Raw genomic sequence first — 15,962 nt, 5'->3', positions numbered from 1 at the left:
TGGCTGCATGAAACACACAGTGGCTACCAAGGATGGCACCCTTTGGTACAAAAAAAATTGGTTCGGGCACAGTGATCACCCAACACCTCCAGAGCCACACACCACCATCATCTGCAGCGGACCCACCAATGTGTACCTCAGAAGCAGCTGGCCTCAGTGCCAAAACGTACACACAGAATGTGAAGCAAGAAGCTTCACTTTAACCAGAACATTGCACACCAGAAGCAGTCATCAGACTATCCAAATGATGTTGTCACCCACAAAAATGCTACAACGAGGGCCAACACTGTTGAAATTGATGCAATTCTGGCTTTGCTAGGCCCCCAGTCTCTTGTTCCATACCACCCTGCCAGTGTCACCACTGACCGGGTGTGTCCTGGCCCTTTGCATCTCTCATGCAAAGTAGGGATATAATGTCTGGCAATAAGATTGACATCAAAAGTGAGTAAGAGTTGATAGTACTCATTGAAATTCAGTTCATTTTTGTGTGTCTAGATGAAATATGAATTACCCCTTTACAAAATAATCAGTACTGTCTCTTTGCTTGCTTTTCTTGTACACATCATACAGTAAACCAGTGCCACCATTGAAGCACTCTAGCATGCATCCATATGGTTCCATTACTTGTTTTTTTTCTGTTAGTAGTCTTTATTGTGCAAATAGGTTCCTGTAACGGCACAGAAAATATCGAAAACTTTCAGACATGCTGCTGCTGATTTTTCATTTTTTTCATTTGTGTGTGTGTGTGTGTGTGTGTGTGTGTGTGTGTGTGTGTGTGTGTGTGAGAGAGAGAGAGAGAGAGAGAGAGAGAGAGAGAGAGAGAGAGAGAGAGATATGAAGAGATGAGAGGGGGAGGAGGAGATGTTTGCTTAAAAGCTAGTGTTAATATCTGTGCTGTTATATCTGTCTATGTCATACATAAGTCAGCAGTAAGGTTATCTTTCCTCATTTTTGTTTATTGTTCCAACACAAAATTTCCATTATGGGAGTGTGACTTTTTAGTTGTTTTGTTGCTATACATCTTTTCGCATAAAGATTTGCAAATATTTTGTCTTAACATGTACTTTGTTTAATTTGCAGAGAAAACTTCAGAAACAGGAAAAATAGCAGATTTTGATCAGGGAGCAGTTCCTATGAAATATGACAACACTGAAAGTGGCATTGCCACAGCAAATCTCCAAGAATCAGACTATCTTGCCACTCTGATGCATGTTTCTCTGGGACACAGACAAGACATCAGTCCCTATGCAACATTTTGTGTGCCTTTTGTGGGAGATGCAGAACATTTGGATGATATAGACAATGTTGAATGACACAGGACTTCCAACTGCCTCCAATACAGTGAAAAGCCACATCATTCAACAACAGTAAGTGTAAAAGTATGATTAAGTGATATGTATCAGGTTGTGCGTAAATGACTAAAGGTAATCAGAGATTCAAATCTAATGTTAGCTGTGTTGACCCAGACAACACAATCACTGAATGGTGTTATATGTAAAACTTCCATCAAACGAAGGTAAAATAAATTTACACTCCAAAGTGATAGGCCAATATACATAGTAACAAATGGCAACACAAATCATAGCTTTGGGAATCAGTGATCCAGTAGCTGATAATTTCCAAATCCCTACACTGATGTTGGGTAGGGAACCATCACTGATGTTGAGACAAAGACAGGACTAGAAGCACAATAGCAGGTAGAAGCACTAAACGGCTGAAACTTGAAGACCTGAGAAATGAGAAGTGGGGGGGGGGGGGGGGGAGAGAGAGAGAGAGAGAGAGAGAGAGAGAGAGAGAGAGAGAGAGAGAGAGAGAGAGGGGGGGGGGGGGGAATGTGTCTGCAAGATATAAATAAGCTTTATATTTTATCGCATTACTTAACTTGCTCTTGTACCAAGAGTGAAAGCTCCATCTTCAGGGTTCATGGACTTCATGGACTTTAAATGTAGCTTTCATCATGGCCTGGTGAAGCAACTGTACAGTCATTCCCATATTTTTTGGAAGTCTGTTCCACTGTTTGTAAACAGTGGCTTTCCCTTATGTTGTTTCATCAAAATCAGGTACAGCTTTAAAACTTAAGCTCTGAAATTCTCATATGTTCACTAAAAATGAAAAGAAAGACAGCTGACATAATATTAGCAATAAATATAAATGAGAATGTCTTGACAGATTGGAACAGGGTGCTGACTGGAATTTGCATTCATAACCTTGACCTTTCTGGGTAATACTTTTAAAGACTACAAAGGTACAATTTGTGACCCTTAGTAAGAGCGTCAATTCCGTCTGTTCCTCTATACTGCTCTCCAAACTTCATACACGTTCTCATGGATAACTTGCTGGACGAGGACTCCCAGAAAATAGGCTATCATGGAGAAATGGCTCATTCACAGCCTAAGGATTTCTTTCACTCAGCAATGGAGTGTACACTCTTATGAAACTTGATGGCAGAGTAAAACTGTGTGCTGGGCTGGGACTCAAATGCACAGAAGTTTGCGGCTTTCAGCCAGAACTCAATTTGTCATTTTGCCTTCCCTTAAATGTTATTTCTGGTTTCAAGTTTCTTCGAGGATTCTCTTTTGAGTCAATACTGTTAACTATTTCTAACATTTGCTTGGAGAAAATGCCGTACCAGCTTATTATGCATTATGGATTTTAGGGTACAGCTGCACCTTTTGGTTTCCTCCGTATTTGTTTTATACCTACAATAACCTAAAATTTCACTAGGTCTCTTGATATTTCTCGGAAACATTTTCTGGGATCTTTATAAATTCCTTGTGGAGCTGACAGTGGTAAATCAGTTTTCTTGAAAAATGTTTTAAGCAGGAACTGGAACTTCACATGTCTGTGTATCCTGAAGTTTGAGTACTGAATTACTAACAGCTACATTGTCCTGGCAGTGTGGCTGGGCATGAAGCCACAGAGCTGGATCTGTATTTCTGCATGTGTACAAGGGGTAGTTATGGATCTGAAAAAGTTTGTAGGCTAAATTACTGAATTACACTTCTTATTTATATGGCTTGTTGCTCACAACTACACCTCTTCTCATTGTATTCTACCCAGGATTTTTCATTATAATTTTGAATCAGGTGCATATTTAATGTAAATTACAGGTAACAAAACATAAATAATAAACTTTTGTAATTAATGTAATGGAAAAAATTTTATTGATGAAAAGTTCTTATTTACACACAGTATATGGTGTAAAGGAGTTAGTACCATACGTCGTTATTTTTCTCCCACAGTAGAACCTTAAGATGAATCCACAAACAATATTTTTTCTCGGCTTATATTGTGCATTGATAGATTTAGTACTTTATACCAGTTATTTCTTTTGGTTCTATAAACTAAATGCCTAGGCTGTTAATTGCTTCCCTGTTTTTTGCTTTCAACATTTTTATCCAGAGTTCTTCATATGCTTGCAGTTATAGTGTATGCTTGCATGCTAGGAGGAGCATTTGTTCATGTGAATATACATATATACATATTCAGTGATCCCAAGCCCTGCAGACTAGAGGCACAAACTGTGTCCATTCCTGTATGTTTTTTGCTGGGTTCCTCCAAGTGTCTTCAGCCACCAGAGTTGTAGATTCCTTTGCCAGTTTGTCTATCCAGTGTTACCTTGGTTGTCCTATGGGGTCTCTGGTGTTTAATTTTACATCAAGTGCCTTGTTGACCTGTCTTTCTTGTGGCATACTGGATTCTTCTGCTCTTCAGCATCTGTAGACTTGTTGGTTGTTGTATCAAGAGGTAGTTCCTCATTCTTCCTCCTCCTCCTCCTCCATTCTCCTTAATCTGAGATGGGTCCCCATATATTCTTCATTACTCTTCTTTCAGATATTAATAGTTTTTTGTTCACTCATGCTCCAGGTTTCTGAGCCATACCTGACTGCTGGATGTATCATTGTGTTATAGATTCTCATCGTAGTGTTCGTTGATATTTATTTTCAGTTGGAGTGTCTGCCTAAGGGAATACACGCATTTCGTTCTCACTGCCATTCTTTCTTTGAAGTCCATTCCTATTCTGTTGTCATTAATAACCTAGGATCCCAAGTATTTGAACTGGAGAACTCATCTGAACCTCATACCATCTTTCTTAATAAACTGTTCCTGCTCTTGTCTTCCTAACTGCATGAACTCTGCTTCATTTTAATTCATGTTATGGCAAACCTTCTGTGTGTTGTTGACCATTTCCTGACACATTTCTTTCATCTCATAGTTTGATTCACTTAGCAAGACTGTATAATCTGCATATGTGAGACAACTGAAATTACTATCCATCTATACTCCAGCACATTCCTGTTGCCTGTAGTCCCTTATTACTTTAAGATGACACTGAACCAAACACATGAGGAAGCACTTCCTTTTACAAAAACTGACTCAGTCTCAAGTGTTTCTGATGTGACCCCTTTGAAATGCACTGCTGTCTGTGACCCATCCACACAAGTCTGCACCATTCTCACTAGCTTCTCGGGTATTCTGAAATCATTCAGTGCATTGTATAAGTTATTCCTGTGGATGCTGTTATATGCAGATTGAAAATCAATGAACATACTGCAGATATCTTTATCACATTCCCAGTGTTCTTTAAAAATTGTCTTAGAGTGAATATGTGATCTATTGTTGATCGGTTTGGTTGAAAGGTAGCTTGACATTCCTATATGTTGTTCTCTATGAATGGTTATAATTTTGTTATAACTTCAAGCTGAACAAATATATTTCAAGGACGACACAATACATGAAAGCCACAGATCAAGTAAACAGAGTAAGACATGTGTACACTTTAACAGTCAAATCATAGCTGAGTCCAAGTCTAGCGGCCACTGGCTGGCTGGCCGGCCACTTAGGTGGCACTGCTGCTGCATGGCTGGCAGACAGCGCCACATGTAGAGGACGTGCATAACTGCGCGGCGGCACTATGAAAGATCAGCAACTCACAACATTTTACCCCCCTTTTGGAGTTTTTGCACAGGTCTTGATGGAGGTGGCCTGTAGATTGCTAACGTCCATAGGTGTTGTTTGACTGGCCGTAAAGTCTCGAGGACGAGGCTTCCCGTACGGATGGAAGTGCCCCCGATGGTAATGGGTCGAGATGACAGGAGACGTGGGGGTCGAATCTGCTGGGGCCCCGTGCACCAATCTGCCCATTGCGGCAAGTCCAGTTGATATAACAGGAGACATGGGCGATGTGTCGGCATCCATAGGAGAAGGAGGCGAGTAGATTGGCTCCGACAGATGATGGTCATCCGGTTCCTGCATGGGCACGTCCCCTGGTGGTGTCCGTTCTTGTGTTGGAACTGATATGATGGTGAGAGGACTGCATTGTGAGTAATGAGAGGTTCCAGTATCCCGAACGTCAGGTAGAGCCGAAGGTGGTGTAGTGGCATCAGGAACAGGCGTTGCTGGCACACAAGGCGGAAGCTGGTCCAAATGATGCACTGAAACACCCGTGTCTGTCAGGATTTTATACAAGCATTGGCCATGGTGTCATAAGATGTGGCCAGGACTCCATTTTGGCCGCCTGCCATATCCCCGTACCCATACAAGGTCATCGGCGGTGAACCGGAAAAGTGAATGTACCAGCGACCGTGAGGTGGAAGGCCGCAGAAGATGAAGTAGCGTGTGGGGCTGTCGGCCATGTAAGAGCTCAGCCAGGCTGTGGTCGCCCATGGGGGTGAAACGGTAACAAGCCAGAAATTGGAGAATCGCATCATCAACAGCAGAAGAGTTTCCTCATCTGAGCCTTAAATGTGTGGACCAGTCATTCCGCCTCACCGTTTGACTGTGGATGGAACAGAGGGGCTGTGACATGCACGATGCCGTGACGGGCACAAAAATCCACAAAATTGGAAGAAGCAAATTGCAGACCATTATCAGTAACAAGAGTAGAGGGAAGGCCTTCCAAAGGGAAAATGCGAGCTAGAGCATTGGTGGTTGCTGCGGTAGTAGGCGACGTGCAACGGACAATGAAAGGAAAGTTAGAATAGGCGTCAATAATGAGAAGCCAATGAGTACCTTAAAAAAAGTTCCACAAAGTCAGCATGAATACACTCCCAGGGCTTCTCAGGCGAAGGCCGCGGTGACAAAGATGACTTTGGGGCAGCGGCCTGTGACACACAAGGGCCGCAGGCAGCGACCATGTGTGCGATTTCAGAGTCGATGCTGGGCCAGTACACATGACGGCATGCCAGAGATTTTGTGCAAGAGACACCCCAGTCCCCTTGGTGAAGGAGGTGCAAGACCTAGGCACACAAAGAAGCAGGTACCACAACACGCGGCGAAGCATTTTTGGTGGAAAGGAGGATAACACCATCCCTAGCCGTGAGGCGGTAACGCAAAGCGTAGTAGTTCCACAATGGATCAGAAGTCTTAGCAGATGGATGATCTGGCCAACCCTCCTGAATACAGTGTAAAACCTGGGAGAGGGTAGGGTGAGAACCCGTAGCAGCTGCCAGCCAGTCCCCAGTGATGGGGAACCTGTCCACAACCCGTTGCTCGGCAACATCCAGGTGGAAACACAAAAGTTCATCCCTATCGAATGCCAGATCAGCACCCATGGGAAGGCGAGACAGTGCATCAGCATTCGCATGTTGAGCCGTCAGCCAGAAATGAATCTCATAATTGAAATGAGACAAGTAAAGAGCCCAACGCTGGAGGCGGTGTGCAGTCTTGTCGGGAAGTGGCGTTGATGGATGGAACAAGGAAACAAGTGGTTTGTGATCTGTAACAAGATGAAATATGGATCCATAGAGAAAAACACCAAACTTATGAAGTGCATAAATAATGGCCAAAGCTTCTTTTTCAATTTGAGAATACTTTTGTTGGGCATCTGTGAGCGGTTTTGAGGTATAAGCAATGGGTTGTTCAGAACTACCAGAAAAACGGTGCGCAAGGACTGCACCTACTCTGTATTGAGAGGTGTCTGTGGCAAGAACAAGATGTTGGCCAGGTTGATAAGTAGCCAGGCACAGTGCCTGTTTCAGTATAGTCCTCAATTTCTGGAAAGCCACATCGCATGACGCGGACCAGTGAAAAGGCATGTTTTTATCCAACAGGCGATGCATCGGCTGAGCCACCGAAGCAGCAGATGGTAAAAACCTGTGGTAGTATGCTATTTTCCCCAAGAAGGCCTGCAGTTCCTTAACGGATGTAGGGCAAGGAAGGGCATCGATCACGGCAACAGTTTGCTGAAGTGGACAAATACCGTCCTGAGAGAGTTGAAACCCCAAGTATGTGACAGATGCCTGAAAAAATTTTGATTTCTGAAGATTACACTTAAGACCGGCAGTCTGTAAGACATGAAAAAGTGTGTGGAGATTTTGAAGATGTTCTTCAGTGGTGGAGCCAGTGACAACAATGTCGTCCATGTAATTTATACACCCAACAACAGTGAGCAATAATTGTTCTAAGAATTGCTGAAAGAGAGCAGGGGCGCTGGCAAGCTTGAATGGCAATCATTGGTATTGATAGAGGCCGAAAGGCATGTTAAGGACCAGAAACTGCCAGGAAGCAGCGTCGAGAGGAAGTTGATGATAAGCTTCTGACAGGTCAAGTTTAGGAAAATACTGGCCTCCAGCAAGTTTAGTGAAGAATTCTTCAGGTCAAGGCATAGGATAAGTGTCGATAAGGTATTGAGCATTTACAGTGGCTTTGAATTCGCCACAGAGATGAATATCACCTTTTGGCTTAGCAACGACAATGACAGGAGAGGACAACTCACTGGAAGTGACAGGAAGCAAGACCCCCGTGGCAGTGAGCCGATCCAGCTCCCATTTTACCTGATCACGAAGGGCCACAGGAATGGGCCAAGCCTGTAAAAACTTAGGCCGAGCACTGGGTTTGAGCGTGATATGAGCTTCATAGTCGTTTGCACGGCGTAACCCAGGAGAAAAAGGGACGAAAACGTCGTCGACAAGGAATCCAATTGAGCATAAGGAATAGCATCAGAGACGATATTGACAGAGTCCTCTATGGAGAACCCAAAAACGCGAAAGGCATCGAAACCAAAAAGATTCTCCGCGTTACTATGGTCGACCACAAATATGGGAACAGTGCGAACGACAGATACGTAAGGTACCTCAGCATCAAATTGTCCCAAGAGAGAAATCTTCTGTTTAGTGTAAGTCCGTAATTGCCTAGTGACAGCTGACAGGATTGCAGAAACCAACTGAAGATACGTCTGAGAACTGATGATAGTGGCAGCAGAACCAGTATCCACCTGCATGCTAACATCTCGACCAAGTATTTGGACAGTGAGGAATAACTTCCCTGAAAGGGAAGAAGTACAATTAACAGACAACACAGAATCAGAATCAGTGCTATGTTCATGAACATCATGTATGTGGTCGGATTTGCAAACAGATGACACATGGCCCTTTTGTTTGCATTTGTGACCATGGCCCAACGTTGTGGACAATCCTCTCATGAATGCTTTGTAAAACACCGCGGACATGAAGGGGGTTGGTGTGGGTTGCGCTGCAGTTTGGAGCATACTGCGGCCACGTCGGCCGCTGGGACACGCCACACGCTACGTCAACAGCGCACAAAGTTTGTATTTCCCCAACGGCACCCCATGCCTCTATTTGCACTCCAGCAGTGCGAGAAATTTCAAAAGACTGAGCGATGGATAGAACTTCATATAGAGTCAGATTTGCCAACTGAAGTGCAGGTTGCCTGACTTCTTTGTCGGGTGCCAACAGGCTAATAGCATCCCATACCATGGAATCGGCGTAGGATTCTTTGTGAACTTCAGTAACAAATTGACACTTTTGACTGAGGCTGTGCAGTTCAGCAGCCCAAGCATGATAGGATTGATTCGGTTGTTTTTGACAATGATAAAAGGCAACACGAGAGGCTACCACATGCGTATGCTTTTGAAAATAGATGGACAGAAGTGAGCACATTTCAGCAAAGGACAAAGACGCAGGATCTTTCAAAGGAGCCAATTGTGACAACAACCAATACATTTGAGGTGAAATCCATGAAAGGAACAGAGACTTATATGTTTGGTCGTCCGCGACATGAAATGCCAAGAAGTGCTGTCGAAGACATTTTTCGTAATCAGACCAGTCTTCCACTGTCTCGTCGTAAGGAGGAAAAGGAGGTAGAGACAACGATGAGAGACGTCCCGCATTTGATGCCACAATGAAATCATGAATCGCATTTGTGAGAAGCATTTGCTGTTCTATGAGACCTTGCAAGAGTTGCTATAAAGTAGCCATGGAAACCTGTGGGTCAACAATGAAAAAGATAAATTCACTACCTCATCGCCAATTGTTATAACTTCAAGTTGGACAAATATATTTCAAGGACGACGCAATACATGAAAGTCACAGATAAAGTAAACAGAGTAAGACACTTTACGTTTAGATGGCACTGCTGCTGCATGGCTGGCAGACAGCGACGCATGTAGAGGATGTGCGTAACTGTGTGGTGGCACTTTGAAAGATTGGCGAGTCACAACAAATTTTCTGAGGATAATGATAGGTTGTAGGTTACATTCAGAAAGCTTATACCTCTGTAATTATCAGATTCCAGTTTCCTTCCCTAGTTGACTCCCAGGCATATCATGGCCGATTTCCTTTCTTTAGGCAATGTCTCATTCTTTCATATTAATCTGCAGCTGTTTATATATCTGGAAGTGGAAGATCTCACCTACCTCATTGATTAACTCATGTTACTTTACCCTCACATGAGACCTTGTTGTTTTTAAGTCTTTTCATTTCAATCTTGCCATCTTCTTCAGTCACTTCTCATTCTACATCATCTTTCCTTTCCCCTTGGTGTCATCAGGTAACAACTTATCTTGGTCTGGGTGAACAAGATTTCTGAGAAGTATTCTTTCCATCTTTCTACAATTCTTGTGTCATTTATCAAGTTGGTGTTCTTTTCTCTACCAAAAAAGGTTAAGCTCCGAAATTCTATTTTTGATTTTTGATGCACTGGAAAAATTGTTTTTAAATCTTGTTCTGAAAAATTGGTTAGATATAATCTCTTCTCTGTTCTCAGGTACTGCTAGGTCTCCCTTCTGATACTGAAAAAATGTTCCCTTTTCTGATCATTCTCCCCGTCAACCTACTGTTGTGGATTGGCAGGAGCCAACCCACGGAGTTTGGAGGAAGCCGAAAGACATGCGTTTAAGCTCACGCAGGCTGGCGTGAGGTCTGGAACAGGACAAGGGAGTTAGACTAGAAAAAAAGGATGTAGCTGATGGAATACTTAACTTTAATCCATTAATGTTGAATGTAGCTCTTGTCTGTACATTCTTTACAATCTCAATAGCAACTGATAATGGTGCCTTGCTAGGTCGTAGCTGAAGGCTATGCTAACTATCGTCTCGGCAATTGAGAGCGTATTTTGCCAGTGAACCATTGCTAGCAAAGTCAGCTGTACAACTGGGGCGAGTGCTAGGAAGTCTTTCTAGACCTGCCGTGTGGCGGCGCTCGGTCTGCAATCACTGATAGTGGCGACACGCGGGTCTGACGTATACTAATGGACCGCGGCCAATTTAAAGGCTACCACCTAGCAAGTGTGGTGTCTGGCGGTGACACCACACCTACCACTTCTCCCTCATCTTCCTTCTCTTTTCTGTAGCCTTCTGAAACATCTTGTTGAACAATTTTCTCTTCTTTATTCTTTCCTTTCTTCCCAATGTATCCTCCACTATACTTCATTTCTTTCCACATTTTGTCCATGTTCTCTCTTGTTTCCAGGGTTTTTGTTTTCTATGGCATATTGCTCTGTAACTGCACTTTCTCTCAGTTTCTCAACAATCAGAGCAGGTTCTCATGTGTCCTTCATTTTAAGCTTGTAGGTGAGCATCATATTAAGTCTACACACAACAAGGAATTTGTGTGATGTGCAATCATTAAGACGTGACATCCATGACTATATGGTCATAATGCTATTCCATCTTTATGTGATGTTTCTGGTTGGTAGGTCTTCCATCCAGTGAGCACAATGTCTCATATGTAATCTCTGGTGTTCAAAGTAAGTCGAACTTACACTCTCGGGTTGTTTGAAGTGACTAAATCTTGCTCTGGCCATTCATACTGGTCTCCGTCATGCAAACTGTGCCTTCTTATACTCAGTATATAGAATTCTTCTCTTTCTTGCTTTTCCATTAAAATCTCCCAAAACTATCTCTATACTTCTAGTTGGTGTGCTCTGAACTGTTTCTTCTAGTTGCCCATAGAACTTTTTAGTTTGCTCATGTGTTATATTCTCTGCTGGGGCATGAACATTGATAAATGCAGTGTGTAACACTTGGTTTCTGAGTACTGTGTAGGATATTCTTTTATTAATTGGTTGGAATTCTTTAACCAAATTTGCTACATTTTCATGTATTACAATACTAGTGTCCAGTTCATGTTTATCTACACATCCACTATAAAATAGTATGTATCTATCTTCTTTATGAGTACCCTCACCCAGCCATCTTGTCTCTTGTACTGCCACCAAGTCCAGTTTATATCACTTAATTACTGAGACCACTTTATGGATGGTTCCTGGTCTCTATAGGCTTTCAACATACCAAGATCTAAAACTAAAATTTTGAAATCATAGTCCATATTTTCTTTGCATTTCCTTCCATGTTTTCATACATGTCCAAGGTAAGTTTGTGTTTCATAATTGTGATATCACATATTGATACCACCTTACTGGTGTATCACAGTTGCTAAAATTTCAAGTTTCCATCTGACACCAATAATAGTCATGCAGGAACAGATGGAGCCAATGAAGCACAACTGCTCAGCCACACCTGCAGCAGCTCTGGACTGAAAATCTCACACCAACACTGTAGCTGTGCCTAGTACTGTGATCTTCATCCTTGTTAACATTGTGATAGCTTGTCTCTATTGCTAGATGCAGCCCTTGTAATGAGTCTTTGTTTGCTTGGAAAAGTACAAGTTAAGTAAAGTTTCTGTTTACTGTGTTTACTGATTTGTGAATCATTTCTGCTCCTGTCCAACTTAACTACAGTGGCAGTTATTGCACCACTCTGTAGCCCACCTCTCCTTACTATTGTGTACAATGTTAACAAGTGACAAAGAGCTTTTTACAGTATTGGTTTCTTACCCCCAATGCCCAACCCTACTCCTCTACTCAGCCTCGGGACTGGCAGTGGCAGTGGCAATTACGAGGCAAGTTGTTCGTGCAAATATGCTAGTCAGTAATAATTTAAGAGTAAAGAGGACTACTCATTGAGAAGCAGAAGTGTCATGTTAGTTAGGGGTACACACAAAAGAGAGTAAAACCTTTGCTGGCTTTTGGAAGAAATCCTTTGATGTGCTAAAGTACAAATACGTAGGTAGAAAATTAAATAATGGCAACCCTGCTGTGGAGACACTATGCAATGGAATCTACTATTGTCACTGAAAGCACATGTTGTTGACATACTTAACTTGCCTGCAAGCAAATGGACTTGCTCGTCCCATGTCAGCAGCATGTGCACAACCAAGGGAAATGGAGTCACTTGTGAGCGAGTGGTTTAACGTAACGGTGTCACTATGTTTTTGAAACAGAAACAATGGAGTTAGATGAAGATTGAATGTGCCAGAGGTCATACAGCACAACAGCATCATCAAAGTCTTCAAGAGGCATGCAGGGAATTGGCATTGCCATACAGAACAGTGGTACATTGGGTAAAAGCCTTCAATGAAGGTCGGCAAACTGTGACAGACATGCATCGGGCAGGTTGTCCTAGCGTCTCAGAAGAAGTAGTGCATGCTGTTGCCATGTTAGTGGATATTGATCGACACCATATGATTCGTGAGCTCACCCACGAAACCAGATTAGCACATACGACTGTGCTTCGCATCCAGAAAGAATGCCTGAGCATGTGAAAAATTGCATCACAATGGGCTCCACATGACTTGATGGAAATGCAGAAATGGAGGCATTATGATGCTGTTCAGATGCACCCAGACTGCTATGAGTGTGAAGGAGAGTCTTTCTTACTCCATAGCTTAACACTGGATGAGACATGGGCCACATTGTATGATTGGCGTCATTATGGGTCACCACTAAGGTCAAAAGTGCATCAGAGCTCCAGTATGGTGGAAGTTATGGCGATTCTCATGTCCAACTGTGATGGTGTTATCCTAACGCATTACCTTCCTCCATGGCAGACTGTCAGTGCACAGTGTTACTGTTCATTTTTGGAGCATCACCTGTGACCAGCTTTGCGAAAGAAGCGGCGACACTTCCTGCACAACCCACCCATCATTTTGCACAACAATGCATGGGCACATACAGCGCAAGCTATGGCTGCTCTTTTCGGTTGATGAGACTGGGAAGTACTGTACCATCCACCATACTCCCGGCCTTAAGGGATATTCCAAATATGAAGGAACCACATCATGGCATTCACTTCAGAACTGTTCCAGAGATTCGACAGGCAGTAGACCACTGCATTTGCACCATCAACAAAACAGGCTCTGCTAACGGTATACTATGTCTTCCACATCGCTGGCAACGGGTTCTACACAGTGCTGGTGACTACTTTGAAGGACAGTAACAGGTGCTAACATGTAACTTTTTATATTGGTTGTGAATAAATAGTTGCCACTACTTAGGTTCCAACCCTCATATGTACAGATGCATGTGCATGCCCACCTGTGCATCGACACTGTGCGGGCTGGACACACAATGTCGAAATTTCTGTTTGGCAGGTGGACGGGATGGGGGTAATGTCGGGTGGACTATATACACTCCTGGAAATGGAAAAGAGAACACATTGACACCGGTGTGTCAGACCCACCATACTTGCTCCGGACACTGCGAGAGGGCTGTACAAGCAATGATCACACGCACAGCACAGCGGACACACCAGGAACCGCGGTGTTGGCCGTCGAATGGCGCTAGCTGTGCAGCATTTGTGCACCGCCGCCGTCAGTGTCAGCCAGTTTGCCGTGGGATACGGAGCTCCATCGCAGTCTTTAACACTGGTAGCATGCCGCGACAGCGTGGACGCGAACCGTATGTGCAGTTGACGGACTTTGAGTGAGGGCGTATAGTGGGCATGCAGGAGGCCGGGTGGACGTACCGCCGAATTGCTCAACACGTGGGGCGTGAGGTCTCCACAGTACATCGATGTTGTCGCCAGTGGTCGGCGGAAGGTGCACGTGCCCGTCGACCTGGGACCGGACCGCAGCGACGCACAGATGCACGCCAAGACCGTAGGATCCTACGCAGTGCCATAGGGGACCGCACCGCCACTTCCCAGCAAATTAGGGACATTGTTGCTCCTGGGGTATCGGCGAGGACCATTTGCAACCGTCTCCATGAAGCTGGGCTACGGTCCCGCACACCGTTAGGCCGTCTTCCGCTCACGCCCCAACATCGTGCAGCCCGCCTCCAGTGGTGTCGCGACAGGCGTGAATGGAGGGACGAATGGAGATGTGTCGTCTTCAGCGATGAGAGTCGCTTCTGCCTTGGTGCCAATGATGGTCGTATGTGTGTTTGGCGCCGTGCAGGTGAGCGCCACAATCAGGACTGCATACGACCGAGGCACACAGGGCCAACACCCGGCATCATGGTGTGGGAAGCGATCTCCTACTCTGGCCGTACACCACTGGTGATCGTCGAGGGGACACTGAATAGTGCACGGTACATCCAAACCGTCATCGAACCCATCGTTCTACCATTCCTAGACCGGCAAGGGAACTTGCTGTTCCAACAGGACAATGCACGTCCGCATGTATCCCGTGCCACCCAACGTGCTCTAGAAGGTGTAAGTCAACTACCCTGGCCAGCAAGATCTCCGGATCTGTGCCCCATTGAGCATGTTTGGGACTGGATGAAGCTTCGTCTCACGCGGTCTGCACGTCCAGCACGAACGCTGGTCCAACTGAGGCGCCAGGTGGAAATGGCATGGCAAGCCGTTCCACAGGACTACATCCAGCATCTCTACGATCGTCTCCATGGGAGAATAGCAGCCTGCATTGCTGCGAAAGGTGGATATACACTGTACTAGTGCCGACATTGTGCATGCTCTGTTGCCTGTGTCTATGTGCCTGTGGTTCTGTCAGTGTGATCATGTGATGTATCTGACCCCAGGAATGTGTCAATAAAGTCTCCCCTTCCTGGGACAATGAATTTATGGTGTTCTTATTTCAATTTCCAGGAGTGTAGATTGGGACAGAGCTGGGAAGCTGAAGGAAGGGTCTGCAATGGTTAGCTAGTGGCTAAGATGGTGGCAGCAGGTGCTGGCTAGGGATGCAGATGGGAAGGGAGGCAGGTGCACGTGCTAAGTACACAGCACAATGGTACTGGAACTGGTGAGTTGCGGTTTGCTTGGAGGGTGATGTGGGAGGGCTGACAGCACAGAGGAAGTTGAAACTATTCAGATAGAGGGTGTGGGGTCAGTGGATAGTTAGAGATGAAGATTGAGAGAATTACAGAAGCAAAGGTCACATCATACTGATAATTCGCATTTCAGAAAAGCTGTCTCTGGGAGGAAGGATTCAGATGGCAAGGGTCATGAAGTCGCCATCAGAGTCAAGCACGTCATGCTCAGCAGCATTTTGTGCCATCGGGCGATCAACTTTATTCGCAGCAAAAGGTTTGGTGATGGTCTTTCACTCTGGTGGACAGCCAGTCGGTATCCCCTTCTGAGCCACACCTCTGTGTCGCATCCATCGTTCACAGCACCTCACTGTCTCCAGCACCTGTGTGCAACAGGCTTAGCACCCCTCACTCCTGCATTTTTAATCTGCACATATGCTGCCTCCCTCTGAGCCACTAGTTACCTGTTACCAACCCTCCCCCCCTCCCCTTTCAGCTTCGTGCCTCTTTTCCCCCTACTCACCCCACCTGACATAGCCTCCACTCTCTTGATGCACTGTGTGTGTGTGTGTGTGTGTGTGTGTGTGTGTGTGTGTACCTGTCGATGACTCAATGCTTCTGCTGGCCAATGAGTGGTCTGCTTTGCTCCTAAATCACTTTCATTCTGCCAGAACTTG

This window comes from Schistocerca piceifrons, chromosome X, assembly GCF_021461385.2.
Source record: "Schistocerca piceifrons isolate TAMUIC-IGC-003096 chromosome X, iqSchPice1.1, whole genome shotgun sequence".
Classification (NCBI taxonomy): Eukaryota; Metazoa; Arthropoda; class Insecta; order Orthoptera; family Acrididae; genus Schistocerca; species Schistocerca piceifrons.
This window is presented reverse-complemented; position numbering follows the sequence as displayed.